Genomic DNA, 21698 nt, shown 5'->3' on the forward strand with positions numbered 1-21698 from the left:
AAGCTGCTGCAGCCTACAGTATATACTTGGAACGAGACTCCTCTGCACTTTTAGTCAAATCCTCTTCCTATCTTCGAAGATGAAAAATAAACATCTGTCCCAACTGAAATAAAATCAGAAAACGCAGGATACATAGCAGGTCAGGTAGTATCTGTGAGAAAAAGTCATCTCCCTGCAGATGCCGAGTGTTTTCAGGTTGCGCCTCATTTTGCTTTTCGATGTGTTTCAACGTGTCCCGGACTCACAGCAGCTCAGCAAAATGATGAGATTTAACTGTCGCCGCAGCCTGCTAGCGACACCGGGCTCAGGACTCTTGCCTGTGTTGTACCGGACGATGGTTTGTTTTGGTTGCAGCGTGTGGTCTTGGCGTTGGATCCTCAACCAATCACGAGAAAAAGTGAAAAGGAACTCCAGTCACAGGGAGGAACTCGCGCCACACAGGCGGAAACCTCTTGAGTTCCGGGCGGCAGTCTCATCCGCTGATAGCATTTAGTCTCAAAATAGCAAACACGGCGTGAGGCGTGCAGGAAAAGATTGTTTTCGAAGACTGACGCCCTACAGAAGAAGCAAGTCTCAGAGAGTAGATTCTGTAAACACAGACGTTAAATGGAAAAGAATTTACCTGTTCCTTTGGCGTGAGGTAAGTGGATCGCACTGCGTCTAGGTTTCACTTGAGCTGAGGTGATTTATAAAAAATATTTTAATTCACCTGTTGGTGATGAGAAAGAAGGTAACAGAAAGATAACTTGTATCTTGTTTTCACCACAACGGCCCTTAATTAGCGTAGATTCAAACTTCGTTTTTCCCAAAAAAAAAATCATGAGTTGTAGTGGGCTACTAGCCGGAAACAATTCGCAAGCAACGTTTTAAAAATGAAACTAGCTCAATATTGAAATTAGTCTTGGAGGAAGAAACAAATGCACAGTTACAGTGTTTATTTTAAACCGAGGGAATTCTGTTGATTTGTGTTGTAGGTTCAATGTTCTTTTGATTCAACAAATGGAGTTTTCGGGCGTTTTTAGTTCAGTCGTTTTTCGATGTTGAAACGAGCCATCCCGGGTGAAATGCTAATGATGGATATCTTGCTCAGCCAATCGGAAAACATCAGACACGATAAACTAACCTGTTTGGCGAATCAAATAATCTGCTGGAGGAACTTGGTGGGTTAGGCACCATCTGGGAGCGAAAGGAACTGTTGACGTTTTGAGCCGAAACCCTGTTATCAGCTATCCAGGTGATGAGTCTCAACCCGAAACGTCGACAATTCCTTTCTCTCCACAGATCCGTCTCGATCCACTGAGTTATTCCAGCTGATTGCTTGTTGCTCTAGATCTCAACATCTGCACTTTTTTCCTGTCCAATTGGCGAATTGTCCATTTCGATTGGTTCTGTTAAGTGCCAATTATAATAGTTACCTATTTGGGTCAATCAAACAGCGTGGCTGGAGTTGAGTTTAACCAATCATTGCGTCGGGGCTGTGACAGATTTTTCAAAAGCATGCATGTAAATCAAGTACGAAGTTCATTACGCGACGCAAGATCCAGAGAATGATTAAAGATCGAATGCTTTTCATTATTGTATTAGTCCTTTTCCTGCGTTATGTAAGGGGTTGTCTTCTCTTTACGCGGTGCCTTATACTGACGTAAATACTCTATACACAGACTTGATGTATAACGTGGGTCCGTGGGATGGCAGGTTTCATCTGAGAGACTGAGAAGACTAGAATGAGGAGGAGATTTGATAGAGGTATACAAAATTATGAAGGGTGTATATAGGGTAAATACAAGCAGGCTTTTTCCACTGACGTTGTGTGGGACTGGAGCTAGAGGTCATGAGTTAAGGGTGAAAGATGAACTGTTTAAGAAGAACATGAGGGGAACTGCTTCACTCAGAGGGTGGTGCAAGCATGAAACAAACTTCCAGCTGAAGTGGTGGATGTAACTTCAATTTCAACATTATCTAAATTTCTCTTAAGTTACATTGATGGAAGTGCTATGATCCAGGTACATGTTGATGGAACTAGGTAGATTTGGTATTAACTAGATGGGCCAAAGGGCCTGTTTTTGTGCTGTAGTATTCTATGATTATGTCTCTAGCATTCTGTTCTCCAGAGTTTAGATGAATTACAGAGTGATTTTATTGAACATACTACATTCCTTAGTGTCCAACAGATTAGGTGTGGAGGAGGATGCTGCACTAAGGAGTCTAGACTCCTTGGCTGATTTAGAACTGAAAGGAGAACATATTTCAGTAAGAGAGAGTGAATCTTTGGAATTCTGTATCTCAGAGTGCTGCAGAGGCTAAATCATGAACTGCATTCAGAACAGAAAAAAAATTTTGGATATATAAGGAATTAAGGAATGTGAAGTGAGAGTATTTGAGGTTCCTGCTTCTCTGTGGGAATTGTTGAAGACTTGCCTTGGTTTTCAGTTCTGAGGTAAATGTTAAGGCCAATGTGGGAACTGCAGAAATACCTCACAGATGGAGGTGGGTGATAGGACAGATGTGTGGGTAATTTGCATTCCATCTGCCATTTACACAGGACTTCACAAGCTCCTCATGCATGGATTTGAGGTTTGCGGTACCATCCGAGAGTCCACCTCCATTTTAAATAGTCATGGGTCAGGGATTCTCAAGGATCCATGGGGATATTACACTTTGTTCTAAGGAAGCATTGAGCATAACCTTTGATCTTCTGTCAACCTCACAATTTTCATCCATGACAGAACCTGTAATAAAGTGTCTCTTGTGGGAGTCTGGCGTTTGCCAAGCAAGGGATGTGGCCTGTCCAACTAGCCAACCGAGTGTAACTAGGGCCTCTGTGCTGGGACAGAACACTGGTAATTTATTACAAACCAACCAGTGAAATTAGAGGATTTTGTGGAGACAGCATTAGTGCTATCTTTCAAATAACTTGAAATGTCTGATATAGGCAGTTCTGTCTCAGGGAGGACAGGGATTACTGCTGCCCAGTTAACCACAAGTTTTGAGCCAGGTCTAATACCTCGATTGTCAAGCACCTTTCTTTTCGATCTATCAAAAGCTGTGTTTGCACCTTGCTGACGATGGCAATTTCAAGTTACTAGGTGTCAACATCTCCGAAGATCTATCCTGGACCCAACATATCGATGCAATTACAAAGAAGGCACAACAGTGACTATATTTCATTCAGAGTTTGAGGAGATTTGGTATGTCAGCAAAGACACTTGCAAACTTCTGCAGATGTACTGTGGAGACCATTCTAACTAGCTGCATTATTGTAAACTCATTCAACTCAATCCTAGGCATGAGCCTCCCCAGCATCCAGGACATTTTCAAGGAGCGATGCCTCAAAGGTGGCATCCATTATTAAGGACCCCCAGCACCCAGGGCATGCCCTTTCTCATTGTTATCATCAGGGAGGAAGTACAGGAGCCTAAAGGCATACACTCAACGATTCAGGAATAGCTTCTTCTGCTCTGCCATCAGATTTCTAAATGGACATTGAACCTATCAACACTGCCTCACGACACACACACACACGATGCTGGAAGAACTCAGCAAGCCAAGCAGCATCTATGGAAAAGAGTACAGTTGGCGTTTTGGGCCGAGACCCTTCCAGGGATGACTACCTCACTAGTTTTTATCTCTTTTTATGCTGCTTATTTAGTTTAACATTATATATACTTACTGTAATTTACAGTATTTAGTTTTATCATTACGTTTTATCATTTGGTTTTATCATTTATCATTACTGTACTGCTGCCACATAACAAACTTTACAACATATACCAGTGATATTAAACTTGATTCTTATTCTGATGTTGGTGAAAGTTTCATAAACCTTTATTATTGGATGATAGTGTGCGGCAATGGGTTGGGGGGGTAGGTTGGTAGACAAATTTTGTCTTCATGTTGAATGCAAGGCCCATCCTCTCGTATGCTTCAGTGAATGCAGCAATAAATGCTTTGGTGTTAAACCTTTGAGTGTGTGCAAGTGCCATCTGTATGTTGCAACTTGACTACTGTGGTTGAGGTGACTTTGGTCCTGGAGTACAGTTACTGTTGGTTGAACATTTTTCCCTTAGATCTGAAGATTATCTCCACTTCTGTAGGAAGTTTGTTGGAGGTGAAGCACAACATTGCGGGAAGAAAGATCACCCCCAATACCTTTCTGTGATGATGCAGCATCTGACACTTGTCTTCACTGAGATTGACTTTGTTGTAGGCTTGTCGGTTAGGGTTATGGTTTGCATTCTGTCATTAGCTGTGATCTTGTTGAATGATAGAGCAAACTTGAGGGGCCAAATAGCCTACTTCTGTTTTTATTTTATGTTGTTATATTCTTGTGTGTATTGGTTATCTGCTCTCCTATATCCCCTTACGAGTAACTTCTTAATGTGTTAATCAAGGGCGATGCAGTCGAGCTGAAATGGTTAATTGGATTTGGCTGTGGGTGTGACAACAGTATTCTCAGTATTATTTATATATCCATTTATTATTGTTTTTGCACAGATGATCTTCTTTTGCATTTTGGTTGTTTTGTCAATCTTTGTGTGTAGTTTTGCATTGATTCTATTGTATTTCTCTGTTCTACTGTGAATGCCGGTAAGAAAGTGAATCTGAGGGTGGTATATTGTGATGTATATATACTTCAATAATAAATTTACTTTGAACAATGATTGAGCCCCACATGCTAATTTGAACAGAAAATGGCTTGCATACTCTCACCCAATACAAGTAAATATACTTCGCATTTAGTAGCTAGCTGCCATCATTTATAACGATACTGACCCAGATTGAGGTTGTCAGTTGAATGTTTGACTACATAGACATGGGTGGACTCTTTTCTGACACATCCCATTGTTTACGTATATCCACTTTTCAAGCTAGACTTGGAAATGGAAATACTGATAGGTATTTTCCTTTTGGCTTGGAGCACTAAGGTTACATGTGATTCTGATTTTTGTTGGATAACACTCCCTGTGAAGACCTTTTATATTTCTTGTTACATTAAAGATGCTTGTAGTCTGACTGTGATGGCTGCAAAGGGAATTAATTCTAGGTACCCATGGCAGTTGGATAATTCTGTAAAGTTCAGGTCTTATGTTGCAAAAAGTAGGGATCCACTCCCTACTGAGGCCTAGGTCTGCAGCATTCAACTCAAGTGACCCTGACCTTTACAAGAAATCAAGATACGGCCTCTATAATCTATCACAGATGCTAAGAGACAGCAGCAGTCTAAAATAAAGCCCCACACCAACTGTCAGTTGTGGCAAGGCTTACATGCTGTAACTGGCTACAAAACAAGATTCGGCTTCCCGTTGAGCTTAATGCTTTCTATGCATGTTTTAAATATAAGGGAATGGGTATCTTACTGCTTATCCTGACTGTCTCCAGTACACCTAAACTCAAAGTTACTGTTTCGAACATAAGATCAGACTTCTGGAGATTGAACCCACAGAAAGCATCTGGCCTGGATAGTGCCCCTGGCTGCATCCTTAGATGCTGTGCAGATGATGCCACCATAATCTCAAATAACGATGAGTTGGAGTACAAGAAGGACATAGAGAGCTTAGTGACATGGTGTCTTGACAACAACCGTTCCCACAATGTCAGCAAAACAGAAGAGCTGCTCATTGACTTCAGGAAGGGGATGGTGCATATTCTCCTGTCTACATCAGTGCTGTTGAGGTTGAGAGCTTTAAGTTCCTAGGTGTGAACTTCATCACTAGCCTGTCCTGGTCCAACCACGTAGATGTCACAGCCAAGAAAGCTCATCAACTTTCCCAGGAGAATAAAGAAATTTGGCGTGTCCCCGCCAACTCTTACCAATTTTTGTTGAAGCACCATAGGAAGCCTCCTGTCCAGCTCACAGCTTGGTACAGCAACTGCTCTCCTCGTGACTGCAAGGAACTGCAGAGAGTTGTGGACACAGCTCAGCACATCATGGAAAACAACTTCCCCTCCACAGACTTTGTCTACACTTCTCGCTGTCTCAGTAAAGCAGCCAACATAATCAGAGACCCCACCCACCCCAGACATTCTCCCTTCTCCCCCCTCCCATCGGGCAGAAGATACAAAAGCCCGAAAGCACGTTACACCAGGCTCTAGGACAGCTTCTATTCCACTGTTATCAGACTATTGAATGGACCTCTTGTACAATAAGATGGACCCTTGGCCTCACAACCTACAGTACCACATTATGATCTTGCACCTTATTGTTTACCTTCTTTCTCTGTAACTGTGACACTTTATTCTGCATTCTGTTATTGTTTTGCCTTGTTCTACCTCAATGCACTGTGTAATGATCTGCTCTGTATGAATAGTATGCAAGGCAAGCTTTCCACTGTATCACGGTACATGTGACAATAATAAACCAATTCTAGTAGCAAATGCAGGACTGGGAACAATGGAGTATTACAATACATGATAACTAATACAGTTAGACTGAATTCATAACTCATTGATCTCTATCAAAAAATGTTTACTTTGGGTAGTGCTTTAAAATGAGTTTCTCTCTTTTTAAGTGTTTGGAGTAAGTTAAAGCCCATTTTGGATACAAACATTAAAATTATCAATGTAAACCTGTCAAAAGGCTAGAATTTGCAGAGTTAGGAGTTTACAGAGATGCAGCATGACATCTAAAACTTTGACAAACTTCTATAGATGTGTGGTGAGAAGTATACTGACTGGTTGCATCACAGCCTGGTATGGAAACACCAATGACCTTGAATGGAAAATCCGACAAAAAGTAGTGGATACAACCCAATCCATCACGGGTAAAGCTCTCCCAACCACTGAGCACATCTACATAGAGCATTGTCACAGGAAAGCAACATCCATTATCAGGGAATTCCACCACCCAGGTCATGCTCTCTTATTGCTGCTGCCATCAGGAAGGTGGTGCAGGAGCCTCAGGGCTCACATCACCAGGTTCAGGAACAGTTATTACCCCTCAAGCATCAGGATTTTGAATCAAAGGGGATAACTTTACTTGCCCCATCATTGAAATATTCCCACAGCTATGGACTCACTTTCAAGAAATCTTCATCTCATGTTCTTGATATTTATTGCTTATTTATTTATTATCGTTATCATTTCTTTTTGCATTTGCACTGTTTGTTTTCTGCCCTCTGGTTGAATGTCCAAGTTGGGCGGTCTCATTGATTCTGTTATGGTTGTTATTCTGTGGATTTATTGAGTATGCCTACAAGAAAATGAATCAGAAGGTTGTATTTGGTGACATATATGTACCTTGATAATAAATATATTTTGAATTCTAATGCACCATTCTCAGCTGCTCTTCCTTCTAGAGTTGACAGGTGTTGAACTCTGAGCATAGCATTGTCACAACTGTTACTGGAACAGTAATCCACTCTCCTCTCTGATCAGATTCCTTCTTCAGCCTTTTACCTTTTTCACCCATCACTTCCCAGCTTCTTACCTCCCACCTCCCCCCCCCACCTGGTCTCACCTATCACCTGCCAGCTTGTACTCATTCCCTCCTTCCCCCCCCACCCTGCCCCCACCACCATCTTCTTATTCTGGCTTCTTACCCCATTTTATCTCGGCTCAAAATGTTGACTATTTATTCCTCTCCATAGATGCTGCCTGACCTGCTGAGTTCCTCTAGTATTGTTTGTGTGTGTGTGTATGTTACACTGGAACAGATTGGTTTGCATATAGGATTATTGATTAATAAATGGCAGAAATTACAGAGAAGGAATAAGTGGGTGATACATTGTAAATAATGAGGCACAATAAGGTTCAGTCCTTTTGGTCTTTGTATTGATGGATGTTTTGGATGTGAAGTGTCCCTGCCTGCTTTAAAGGTACCATACTAATAAGAATAGTGTTGAAGGGTGTGGAGGAGGATATGAATCCAAGTTTGCTCATAAAACTGGATTGGAAATTAAACTCTGAAAATTATGCAAAGAAGCCTCTGAGGTGCAGTGAAAAGCAGATGGAATATGATGGGGGGGAGGGGAAGAGTGTGGAATTGGTTAAGAATTGAAAAAGGGAGTAACGTTTTTTTAAAAAGTGGGAGTCTAGTAAATAAAATGGACAATTGTGTGTCATAGAGAGACATGGGCATGCATGTGGTGGTGAGAAAAGTTTCCTGCTCACACCCCTAACGCGTGTATAGTGAGCAATTAAGAAAGCTTTTGTTGCAAGTAGTTTGGAATGGACTGTGGTTTCACCTGTGGCACTTTATAACTAACCCTGACCTAGGGAAATGAAGGATATAATGGATATTTCTGGAATTCCAGAGTTTAGGTAAATATCATAACTGCCTAGCGGTTACTTTTTAATGTGGTAAAATGCTCTCTTGCAGCTCATTTTTTAAGTTTAAAGAAGTTCTAATGGTGCTGGTGCAAATTAAAGTTGTTCAATGTACCTCTTGAGGTAGTAAAAACCCAGAGAAAAATGGCAAACTGCAGCTGGTTCAGCTGTAGTTACCCCACTCCCTTTTTCTAATGCAATGTGAAAACCATTTTGCAGTGACACAAAACATGCAGCTTTGTATCTGAATCTTATCAGTTGGTAAAAGTAGTTCTGTAGTCACATGATAACATTTTACTTTCTCATTTGTGTAGAATGATATCAAGTAATATCAAGTTACAGAACGGAAGCTGGACAATCGAGCCAACTGGTTTTCACTTCATATGAGCCGCCTCCCACTTTTTTATTTAACCTCGTGTGTTTATCCAGCTTCCCCTTAAGCATAGCCTTCCTGTTCACCTTAACCATTCCCTGCAAGAGTGAGTTCCACTTCTTCTTGCTGTCTCTGAATGAGGAACTTTGACCTGAATTCCCGGCTGGATTAATTAGTGACTATCTTATATTCTTGGCCGTGGATCTTGAGCTGTGCCCGGTGCTAGCCCACTCAAGAAACATTTTCTCTATAACTTCTCTCTCAAAATCCTTCCACAATTTTAAAGGCATCTATTAACATCACCCTCTGTTTTCTTGATTTTAGAGAGTTGACCTCCAGTGTGCACAATCTTTAATAATGGGTATGACCTTTCATTTCATTTATTCTTCACCGCCTCTAAATCCTTTGAAAATATGGAGATCAGACTTGATCATAACTGCTCGGTACTGCTTTCTTAATGATATTAAGAAAGGGTGATCATCTAAGGATCACCAGTGATTCTCATATCCCATGAACAAATGAAAAAACTTAATTGTGGTTGAATCTATGTTACATTAAATTTAAGATAGTTCAGGTTTAACTATACACATGAATATGGCGTTCCTCTGTTTCAACACAGTATCAACAATCGCACACAGCATGTATAATTATGATAGCAGAAAATCATACAGTTACAAAAGAAAAACTAAGAAGTAATAATATATCTCAAGTACCTGAGTGTAGATTGATGGTACATGGATGTTGTCCTGGAGCCCCATGTTTCTGTAAGAACAGCCCCACAGTCGTTCTAATTGAACTTTCTGAGGAGGTGACAAAATAATTTGATGAAGGTAGAGTGGTGGATGTGGGTAATATAGATTTTAGTAAGGTTCCCCATGGTAGGTATACTCATTCAGAAAGTCAGGAGCCATGAGATCCAGGGAAACTTGACTGTGTTGATTCAGAATTGGCGGAGGGTGATAGTAGGTGAGGCATATTCTGCCTGGAGGTCATTGACCAGTTCACAGTTCAAGGTAAATTTATTATCAAAGTACATCTATGTCACCATATACTACCCTGCAATTCATTTTCTTGCCAACATTCACTAAGTGCAAAGAAAGGCAATAGAATCAATGAAAAACTACAGACAAATATGGACAGACAATAAATGTGCAAAAGACAATATGTTATGTGATTACAAAAAGAAAAGCAAAATAATAATATTGATAACACGAGTTGTAGAGTCCTTGAAAGTGAGTCCATAGGTTGAGGAACCAGTTCAGTATTGGGGTGAATGAAGTTATCCTCTCTGGTTCAAGAGCCCAATGGTTGAGGGGTAATAACTGTTCCTGAACCTGGTGGTGTGAGTCCTGAGGCTCCTGTACCTTCTTCCAGATGGCAGCAGTGAGAAGAGAGCATGGCTTGGATGGTGGGAGTCCTTGATGTTGGATGCTGCTTTGTTGTGGCACTGCTCCTTATAGATGTGCTCAATGGTGGGGAGAGCTTTACCTGTAAATGGACTGGGCCGTTTCCACTACCTTTTGTAGGCTTTTCTGTTCAAGGCCATTGGTGTTTCCATACCTGGCTGTGATGCAGCCAGTCAGTATATTCTCCACCATGCATCAATAGAAGTTTGTCAAAGTTGTAGATGACATGCCAATCTTCGAAAATTTCTAAGAAAGTAGAAGCTCTGATTTGCCTTCTTTGTATGTGCTGAACCCAGGGCAGATTCTCTGCAATGATAATACTGAAGAATTTAAAATTACTGACCCTCTCCACCTCTGATCCCCTGATGAAGTCTGGCTCACGGACCTCTGATTTCTTCTTCCTGTTCCACAGGGTCTGTTCTGAAACCCCTGCTCTTTGTGATTTTCATCAATGATTTGGATGAGGAAATGGAAGGGTGGGTTAGTAAGTTTGCAGATGACATAAAGGTTGGTGGTGTTATGGATAGTGCAGATAGAAAGTTGTCATAGGTTACAACAGAACATTGACAGGTTGTAGAGCTGGGCTGAGAAATGGTAAATGGAGTTTGATCTGGAAATGCGTAAAGTGATTGGAAGATTGAACTTGAAGGCAGAATACAAGGTTACTGACAGGATTTTTGGCAGTGTGAAGAAACCGGGATCTTGGTGTTTGCATCCATAGATCTCTGAGTTGCCACACAATTTGATAGGGTTATTAAGATAGGGTTATTATTAGGGTTATTATGGAGTGTTAGCCTTCCTTTAGTCAGGGGATTGAGTTCAAGAACTGCAAGGTGATTAGACCACACTTGGAATATTGTGTTCATTTCTGGTCACCTCTTTATAGGAAGGTTGTGGAGCTTTAGAGAGGGTGCAGAGGAGATTTACCAGGATGCTGCCTGGATTAGAGAATATGTTTTATAAGGATAGGTTGAGCGAGCTTAGGGTTTTTCTCTTTGGAGTGAAGGGGGATGAGGGGTGATTTGATAGAGATGTATAAGATTATGAGAGGCATAGATGGAGTGGACAGGCAGTGCCTTTTTCCCAGTGCAGCAATGGCCAATACTGGAGGACATCTAATTAAGGTGGGAGAGGAAAATATAGGAGAGATATCAGAGGTAAGTTTTTTTTTAGTGGGTGCGTGGGACGCACTGCCAGGGGTGGTGGTAGAGATAGATACAACAGGGACCTTTAAGAGATGCCTATATAGGCACATAAATAAACTAAAATTGGAGGTTTATGGGCTGTATAGGGACAAAGGGTTAGATTGATTGTGGATTAGGTTTAATGCATACAGGTTGGCACAATATCAATGGGAAAACGACCTGTTCTATGTATAATGAATATCAGATCTGCCATTTTTTTCCTTTGCATTTGTAAATAAGAACCCTACTGGCTGTTTTACAGTATATTTCTGAAACTGAGCAGGCTGCTGCTGGGTTTGCTCTGTTGAGGATATCTTTTAAGCTATGGCCTAACCAGCAGTCCTTAAAAGGACCATATGTGTCCTGAGCTTGATGTTCCAATATTTATGAGATGTTAAGCTTCTCTGTTTCAGCTGCAGTTCACGGAGTTAGGCTGGTACAAGGTAATTTCTAAGCCTGTGTATATAACGTGGCAGCAACTAAACAGTGTTGACCCATACAGACTGAGCAAAGTGAGTTGCTTTGAAAGCTGGTCAAAAGTACCTAAGAATCACTAATCCTTGATTAGCTCATAGTTCACCAAATGCTTTTTGTCGCTGGTAAATTGAGAGGTCTATAGCTTTCTTTTGTTTTTTCATATTAAATGATATAGTGTAATAGGAAATGCAGCATGAAAAAATCCCTTTGCCATCTTGTTTGTTAAAATAATAAAGTAATTGACTCGTCATACCTCTCAACCGGTTTACAAAAATGAGAAACTGTCGAGAATTACATTTTCTGTCAAGTCTCAAATTTCTCCTATGGTAATCCACATTCTGTTTTCTAATCCAAAGCACAATACGCAAATCTAGGGAGCCGTGAAGAAAATCATAAGTAATGCATTGTAAACACAAGAAAATCTGCAGATGCTGGAAATCCAAGGCAACACACACAAAATGCTGGAGGAACTCTGCAGGCCAGGCAACATCTGTGGAAAAGAGTAAACAGTCGATGTTTCGGGCCTGATGGAGGGTCTTGGCCTGAAACATCGACTGTTTACATTTTTCCCTAGCTGTTGTCTGGCCTGCTGAGTTCCTCCAGTATTTTGTGTATGTAGTAATGCATTGTAATCTGGTTTATTTTGTAACTTGTGGGGAAATAATTAAGTCCTGGAGGTTTCCCTGAATAAAATTGTATGCAGTACATTGTGTTAATTTTAGTGTAAATTGGACAATAAAATGAATAGTGTAAGACTGTTTCATGATTTATTGATCACAATATGCTGTGGTTTCAGTGTTCTGCAGCCAAACCTAAGAACTTAATCACTGACATTTTGAGTGCAATAATTTGGGAGCCGATGGCTGTTTTATTGAGTGATGTCTTAAATCATGCACCTTACAGGAGTTTGTTGGATATCCCTTGCAGGATTTTATTCAGATGTGTACAGTGTTTTACATTATTTTTCCTTAGCATTCAAGGAATTTAAAAGTATATGAGGTAAAAGGAGGTGGAAAAAAAAGTTCCATCTGATTAAACATGTTGTTGACCTCAATAGGGAAGTGACTGCTTGTGGCAGGAGTTTAGTTTTTTTTTGCTTTTCACAGTTTTGCTCAAAATACCCACAAAACTCAACATTTTCAACAACTAACAATTGTTCAGCGACACTGATCTCAGTAGGAGCTTCCCAAAAGTGTAATTTTTTTTAAAAAGGTAACTCCAGAATAAAGACTATTAGGAAGGCTCATTGAAGTGGAGAGTTTTAAGGAGAGGGGTTGGAAGAAAGTGAAACAAACAAGGTAATATTATTGGTATTATAGTTGTGAGACTTCTCATTCATGTACCCTTTTGTGTTCAGTTGTGTGCCTTGTTTGAAAATGTGTGAGCAAAGGAGAGCTGGACAGATTCTATATCTTGTGTGTATAGGAATGACAGAATTTTGATCATACTTCTTTGTGAATGGGAGATTTGTTTACTTGCACTGTTTGGGACATTTGCTCCTCTGTTGGGTATCTGGATTTTATTTTAAACATGGCTGCCTACTCTTGGCTGCTAGTGAATGGGGACGTGCAAGTTGTGACAAGTTGCTTTCAGCAAACAACTATAACTTTGCAAAAGATGTATTTTTGATTGGTATGGTTTGTGGTTGGGACTGTTGACTACTTCCCTATTATCCAGCTCAGTGCAGATGACCCTAGCTTTGTGACCCTTCGGATTATGAAAATTTACCCTTACAGAATTCACAAATCACTGACCAATGTTAAGATACAGAGTACAATTCTCTCTCATGGAATTTGTGTGGGGAGGGAAAAAGAACAAATAAATCAACACTTTTTTTTCCAATTTTCATTTCTTCACAGATGATGTGGCTCTATGTTATGGAAAGCAGTGATTATCACCCATTTGCTAGGAATGCATCTCCCTCCACTGTAATGCGGGGCTGCCTGTATGCGAGACCTATTTACCTAATTTGAACCTGAGTCATGAATTTTACAAAGCTCCTGTACTGTTCAAAAAAAAAGTCACAGCGTGGTTCACAAAGGTGTAATTTTTTTAAAAATGGACTGGGAAGTTGCTCTGTGGTGTGATCCCAGACCTGTCAGTGCTGCTTCAAATTCCCTCATTGCGCCATTGTTCCTCCTAATCATTTCCCATTGATTCCTGCTAGAAAGTAGGCAGCATTGAAGAGGACATGAGAGTAGCCACTTAGATGTGGTATAGTATGCCACTGGAGTGAGCACCTTTGGGGTATAACAGGGTATTGTTAAAGCTAGTGAAAGGAAACATTCCCCGAGAACCAAAGGGATTTATGATCCGCTTTATGTAGGAAAGTGAGAGCTGATGGATGGTCTTTCTCGTCGGTTCCTGTCTCTCTACAACGTGATGATAATGGTGGGGAGGATATTAAAGTGCTTCCCTCATTCAGACGTAACTATTGCCTTTTTTTTGCCAGTGAACTGGGGAAAATGTGTGATTTCACTCCAGTTGACATTTTGACTAGTCTTGTATTTAAATTGCTTAGTGACAAATCAACAAATAACTGGAATTTCCCAGCTTGTGACGTAGCACATCAAACAAGAAAAGGCCTATGATTAACACTGACCACAAACAGAAACTGACCCTTGTTTTAATGTTGCATTTCCAAGATTTAGTACTTTGTAAAATACACAAAATCATATACAGTAAGTGGGATACTATCTAACTTTGATACATTTTTTAAATTAAAATTTACTTATATGGGCATCTGTTAATGGGATTGTAGAACGTGGGCCTTGAATGTGATCCTGTTGTTACCAACGGATGTGTCCCTTGTTTCTTCTTTTATGAAGAAACAATTCCATCATTACTAATATTTTGCCTGTTTTTCTAAAAAAGGATTAACATAAAGGTGGACAGCCTGGGTTAAAACCATATTATTCATGTTTAGGACAGAATAATTATTGTAAGCAGTCTGACTCCCCTTGTATTCTGTGTGATTGTACAAAGGTAGTAGATGAACCACCTTTAGTCACCTGAAGCAAATATTTTTGAATAGGTGAGCTTCCTTAGAGTCTACATTAGAAGCAGAAAGATTTCCCTGCAACTATAGTGCTCTCAGGTCATGTAGTTAAAGGACTAATGATTGTGTTACACGAGCCCCCAAGGTTTGAAAATAAGAGGGGAAACAAGTTATTTGATGATCATTTGGGTTGTAAATGCTGAATAGATTATGGAAAACTGAAAAATAAAGAGATTCCTGGGTTTATAGGTACAAATAAGTTTAAAGTGCAACTCTTTCTTGCAATATGGTGAGGAGGGAAGTAGATTGTGTAGGATGGTATTCGGAGATTTAGAATCAAGGAAGAGAATTCAGAGTGACAGCAAAGGCGAGAATGTCGGCGCAGTTCATTTACTGGACTAACAATACAGAGACAAGTTCAAATCCCACAATTTCAGTGGGAGAATTTAAGTTCAAGTGGTGAAATAAATCCTGGAATAAGGAAAACTATTATCGGTAATGGTTATCACCAATATCCTATAAGGAAATCTGCTATCTTTGCCCGATCTGACGTTAGTGTCTCCAGATCTGCACCAAGTGGTTGATTTTTAATTGTTGTCTAAAATTCAATTGTATCAATGCAACACATTCTAACAAAAACTGGATAAAACCACTGGACTATCTGCATTAGGCTTGGTCAAGGCAAAGTTAATCCCACGCCAGTTGGTCTTGAAAAAATCCTCCTTTCAAACATTAGGGACTGGTGTCTAAATTAGGAGATTAGTCAAGCATAGAGAGAAAAATGTTGGGGTTCAGCATGCAAGTGCCAAAACAAGATTGAAACAATTGCAATAATGTTTAGCCAGAAATGCTGAGTGGGCAAACCTTAGGTTTCCATGAATATAGCTGAGAGGTCTGGGTACAGCACAGGGTATTGGACCAGACTACTTCCTGGCTTGGACAGACCTATGCTCCAGAACTAGTTGTGCCTCTAGCCAAACAGTTCCAGTATAGTTGCAACCCAACAATATGGAAAATAGAGTAGCTTTGTCCCGTTTACCAAAAGCATGCTGAATCTGGTCCTGATAAATATCGTTATTAAATGATCGAAGCCTTATCCACAGTGCTATTAAGCAGAGCCTACTCACCGATGCTCAGTTTGGGCATCGCCAGAACCAGATTTAATTACAGTCATCGTGTAGATATGGACCAAAGAGCTGAGTTCTAGAGGTGAGGTGAGGGTGACTTGATTAAAAATGGCCAGTGGGCATGAAGGGGAAAATATTCCACCATTGGATTCATACCTTACACAAAGGAAAATGGATGGGGTGTTAGGGTCAGAGTCAATCACTCCAGCCCTGGGGTATCACTGCAGGAGCTTTGCAGGCAGTGTCCTAGGCTCAACAATCTTTAAATAGTTCATTGATGACATTATTTTCATTCTAAAGTCAGAAGTGGAGATATTCACTGATGACTACACTACTTTCAATTCTATCTGCTCGTGCTTGCATGTAGTAAGACTTGGACACCATTCAGGTATATTGTAAGAAGATTCATACCATTTAAGTGCCAGACAGTGACTAATTCCAACAAGAGAGAGTCTAACCACCTATCCTGGACATTTAGTGGCATTACCGTCACCGAGAACATTACCCCATCTGGGTTCTCCTTTGAGTCACACACTGTTCCTGTTTTGAAATGTATGAGAAATCCTTCATCATCATTGGGTCTAAATCCTGGAACTCCCTCACCAATACTGCTGTGGGAACATCTTCACAAGTAGGACTGCAGCAGTTCCAGAAGCCAGCCCACATCATCTTCTCAAGGACGTTTAGGATAGGTAATAAATTGTTAGCAGTGCCCATGGTTGACTGTGAAACAAGACTGCCATTTTCTGTGTCTAGAATTGCAAGAAAAGTGAAGGAGGAGCCTGTATTCCCCACTCCAGCAAACAATGAAATAAAAGAATTGTCCTAATGATCAGTCATTAAGTCTTTTTCTCTCTCTACAAGTGTTGCTTGACCTGCACAGTATTTCCAGCTCTTTCTGTTTTTATTTAAGGCTTTCAGCATCTGCAATATTGTATTTAATCTGCTGTACAAAGTTCAAAGTAAAATTTATTATCAGAGTACATACATGTCACCACATGAGATTCTTTTTCTGCAGGCATACTTAGCAAATCTATAGAACAGTAACTGTAAACAGGATCAATGAACAACAAACTGTGCAAATGCAAATATAAATAAATAGCAATAAATAACAAGCATGAAATAACAATATAACAGAGTCCTTAAATTAGTGTAGTTATCCCCTTTTGTTCAAGACCCTGATGGTCGAGGGATAGTAACTGTTCTTGAACCTGGTGGTGCAAGTCCTGAGGCTCTGGTACCTCCTACCTGACGGCAGCAGTGAGAAAAGAGCATGGCCTGGGTATAAGGGTCCTGCTGAAGGGTCTCTGCCCGAAACATCGACTATATTTTTTTCTATAGGTGCTGCCTGGCCTGCTGAGTTCCTCCAGCATTTTGTGTGTGTGTTGCATGGCCTGGGTGTAAAGTTTTTAGTCTTGGATGAAATCAGACTTCTTAGAAAGTTACAATTTTCAAAAAGAGGTAATTAATTTGAACCAGAGTAAACACACTGTCCTGTATTGTTTCACAGAAATATTGTACTAGCACACAGAGATGCACAAAATCAAGTACTAAGTATTGGTATTATTAACAATTGTACTTGTTAAGTAATAGCTGTAATGCTGTAATGGAAATAGACAATACTAGAAGATAGACAACTTTGTTGTGTGGATTCGTAAATTGAGCTCCATTTATACTGCATCATACAGTTATGTAGAACCTTTATAGCCATGAAGGGAGAGAAGTTTAGGATGAATTTCATCTAAGGCTTCAGAGATTAAAACCACTAAAATCAGATTGTACTCAAATTGGGCGTGTTTGTCATTCATTGGATGTTGCATATGCCTAATGACAGGGACAGGATCATGTGAAATCGGTCCCACCAGCCTCATTTGTTTATTTCCTGTCAGATGTGGACACTGCCCACAGTGCCAGAGGGAACTTGCTGATCTTGAGTAGAATGCGGAACAGCTAATTTACGGTAAGTGCTGTCTGAGGGGTAGTGGGTGGTAGAGAAAGTCAATCAAAATGAGATGTGGCAGTGATTTACAAATTCATTGTTCATCTGGGAGCAATGTTCCTGTTCCTTTCAACTCCATTACAGAGCAAGTTAAAGAAAGAGCACTAGTTTCTACTTCAGAATAGTAATTGCTTGTTGTATTCATTCAGAAATAATTATTGGGGTTTCAAACGGACTTTGCTTCCTTTGTATACAAAACTTGGCGATCTAGTGCTTGATTAAGACATTTACACTATTGATATTTGTATGGAAAACTTTACCAATATAGCAAGGACACATTTCTAGAGTAGAACGAGTATCTGCTGCTGACTACTGTTTTCAACACGTAGGTTCATGTTTCATTCAGTAGTCATTGGAAGACTGAAATAGTCAAAGCGTATTCAGATCTGACTCCCCACTGGACCATCACAAACTCTGTAATCTGGACCATCAGAAACTGCTCTTTGACCATTATTCTCATCCCAGGAAATCATCTGAAACAAGCATAGTGTTGCAACTTCCCTGTGCTTGATGAAGAAATATATATTTCAATTGGGGAATCTGCACCATCACCAAGACTGTCTGGATGAGTGCAGCCTTATCCAGCAGGACGATGGCCAAGTGTTTTGGAAATAGATGTGTGCTCAACAGTATTAAAGACTGTAGACAGGTTGGGAAGGACAAAGGGGAATGGATTAAAATTTCATTAATTACATTAAACAGAGTCGTTTCCATGCTTTTCTGTGCTTTAGCAGAGAGAGAGACCTGATCAAAGGAATTCACACAAGTTGCATTTGATTTTTGGAAGTTAGAAGCTGCAGTTTTGTTAAAGGACTTTGGAGAAGAAAGTGAGGCTGAAAATGAAACGATGGTTTTCAAGAATGGAATCATCTCTGGTGCTTTTTAGAAAGATTGGATGATGTGTGTGAAGGGAGTATGGTTATTGTCAGTTTATAACAGGAAGAGAACAAAATGGAAAATGCTGAAAATACTCAGAAATGCAGGCAGGATTGATGACGAGAAACTGAGTTAATGCTTTAGGTCAATGACATTTCAACTGAACTGGGAAAAGCTAAAAATGGACAGAGTTTAAAATGTAGAGAAAAGGAAGAGAAAGTCTGTCATAGGGTGGAAGTCAGGAAAAATTAATTGACTAATGGGGCAATGGTGGGAGGTTGAAGATGACAGCAGTGAGTGAAACAAATAAATTAAACCACAAATGCAGGAGAGCTTTTTTTGGAAGGATATACAAGGAAGTAGGATTGTGGATGGAGATCCCTGGTAGGCCTCTTTGTGATTGACACAATGAGAGAGGCGACACCACATGAAGATGGCATGGTCAAGTTGATGACCATGAAAATCAAAACATTTGCAGGTGCTGGAAATCAAATTTTAACAAAAAACAGAAAATGTCAGAAACACGCAGGACGTCAGGCAGCATCTATAAAAAACACAATAGACATGGCATTTCAGGCCAAAGTCCATTGACCAGAACTGGCAAAGAGAATAAAGAGTAAAGGGATATTTGCAATAGGGCAAGGCCAAGGTTACCATGGGGATCAACTGCAGACATCTCCTGATCAAGGGTTCATGTGGCAGTTTGATTTTAATCTTAGTTCATATTTTCACTGTCAGTACTGTTAAAATTTGGTTTCTAGTTTGTTAATCCCATCCTTTTACAGTTTTGATTTATGTACTTCCAATTTGTTGACGTTGTTAGAAGTTGGATTGGTGCCAAGAAACAATATTGTTGTAACACCATAAAAAGTGTGGCAACACACTGTATCCTATGGTAGAGTTGATCATTTTCCCTGTCATTTGTTTTTTTAATAACTTTTTTCAAATACAGTGGATTCCAGTTAATTGGCTCATTGGTTAATTGTGGCATCTGCTTATTTGGGACAACACTTAAAGAACAAAAACAAAGTGAGAAAATTGCCGGGGTTCCCATTGTTCATTTGGGACACTATGCCACTTAATTGGGACAGTAAACTGATTGCCGAGCAGTTTCTAACTAGCTTCAGTCGTGTGCATGTGTGGCTGTTAGACACTACAATGTACTTATAGCAAGCAATTTTAAAATAGTGTCAGTTGCGTGTGTATGTGCTCAAAAAGCAGTGATTTTTAGTTGCTGAGAAATAAGTGGTAAGACAATTCAGAACCATTTTGCTCACTGAGGTTTCAAGCTTTCAAGCTTGGAGATGCCAGAAATAGCTGGAAGTGAAAATGAAATTATTTCACTACTTCAACAAGTTAGGAACTGCAAAGGATTTGAAGGTATCAACAATCATCCTGAATATTACAATGACAATGAAGTTTTGGAAGTTGCAATCACCAAAAGCATTGTATGAAGACAGACTATTATCTGCACTGTGACTTCGCTGCTTTTGTTTATTTACAATCAATCAAAAGACCACAGCGGTGTACACTGGATGAATACCTCCAGTGATAACTGTTAGGAACTAATATACAGTTTTATAGTCCTGTCGTAGTTTTGGTAGTGTTATAATTTGTTATGTATTTCATTTAAATTTATAATTTGTCACTCAGTTCAACAGTAGTTTGTTTTTTTTATACCTTTTTAACTATTTCCATGAAATTAGCTAATTGGGACAGATGCTGAATTGGGCCAAAGTGTACTGGTCCCAATGTGTCCTGATTAACTGGAATCCATTGTACAGTACTTGTTTTAATTATGGTTTCACTTGGCTTCAAAATTCTTGCATGTAGCAACATGTATCAATGATTGATGCTTTTTTTAATTTGCTAATTCTGTATTTTATGTTGAAGTTTGCAATATTTAAACTGTTTGCCGAAGAAAAAATGTTCTAAACATGCTACAAAGTAGTTTGAATTCCCTTTTTTTTTCCCTCTCTGAGATTTCTTCATGATGAAGTGTGATTTGCATGAGAATACTGAAATGCCAGTTCTGCTGAAAATGTTTTACTGTATGATGCAGTATGTTTACTTTAGTAGTTGTAAACTCAGATTTTTAAAAAAAATTTACTGTCCGGTTCAGGACAAGTGCTGGTAAGACCATAAGATATAGGAGCAGAATGAGGCCATTTGGCCCATCAAATATGCTCTGCCATTTTATCATGGCTGATCCATTTTCCCTCTCAGACTCAATCTCCTGCCTTCTCCCTTTAACTCTCATGCCTGACTAATTAAGAATATATTAACCTTTGCCTTAAATATACCACTCTCTGGCTAAAGAAATTTCTCCTCATCTCCAGTCTAAAAGGACACCCCTCTATTCTGAGGCTGTGTCCTCTGGTCTTAGACTCTCCCACCATAGGAAACATCCTCTCCACCTCCACTCTATCAAGGCCTTTCACCATTTGATAAATTTCGATGAGGTCACCCCTCAATTTTCAGAATTCCAGTGAGTAAAGGCCCAGAGCCATCAAACGCTCCTTATACAATAAGCCTTTCAATTCTGGAATCATTTTCATGAACCTCCTTTGAACCCTCTCCAATGTCAGCAATTCCTTTCTTAGATAAGGGACCCAAAACTGCTCACAATATTCCAAGCAAGGCCTCACCAGTGCTTTACAAAGCCTCAGCATTACATCCTTGCTCTCCTATTCTAGTCCTCTGGAAATGAATGCTAACAACATATTTGCCTCCTCACCACTGACTCAACCTGTAAGTTAACCTGTAGGGAATCCTGCACAAGGAGTCCCAAGTCCCTTTGCATCTCAGTTTTTTTTGTATTTTCTCTCCATCCAGAAAATAGTCAATCCTTTCATTTCTTCTACCAAAGTGCATGACCAGACACTCCCAACACTGCATTCCTCTTGCCATTTCCTTGCCCATTCTCCTAATCTGTTTAAGTTCTTCTGTATTATCTCTACTTCCTCAAAACTACTTGCCTCTCCATTTATCTT

The 21698-nt window shown here is 39.9% G+C and overlaps 1 protein-coding gene across 2 annotated transcripts in view; it reads left to right on the top strand.

Moving 5' to 3' along the window:
- Positions 1–427: 427 nt before the first annotated feature.
- Positions 428–21698, top strand: part of LOC134340410 (signal transducer and activator of transcription 5B-like) — a 156956-nt gene continuing 135685 nt past the window's right edge. The window contains exons 1-2 of one of the 2 annotated variants that reach the window (XM_063037613.1): positions 428–640; positions 17720–17790. The gene's annotated coding sequence lies outside the window, so the exon portion shown is untranslated. The remainder of the gene's footprint in view (positions 641–17719; positions 17791–21698) is intronic. The other variant, XM_063037612.1, reaches the window with a different exon arrangement.

This window comes from Mobula hypostoma, chromosome X1 (assembly GCF_963921235.1).
Source record: "Mobula hypostoma chromosome X1, sMobHyp1.1, whole genome shotgun sequence".
Lineage (NCBI taxonomy): Eukaryota > Metazoa > Chordata > Chondrichthyes > Myliobatiformes > Myliobatidae > Mobula > Mobula hypostoma.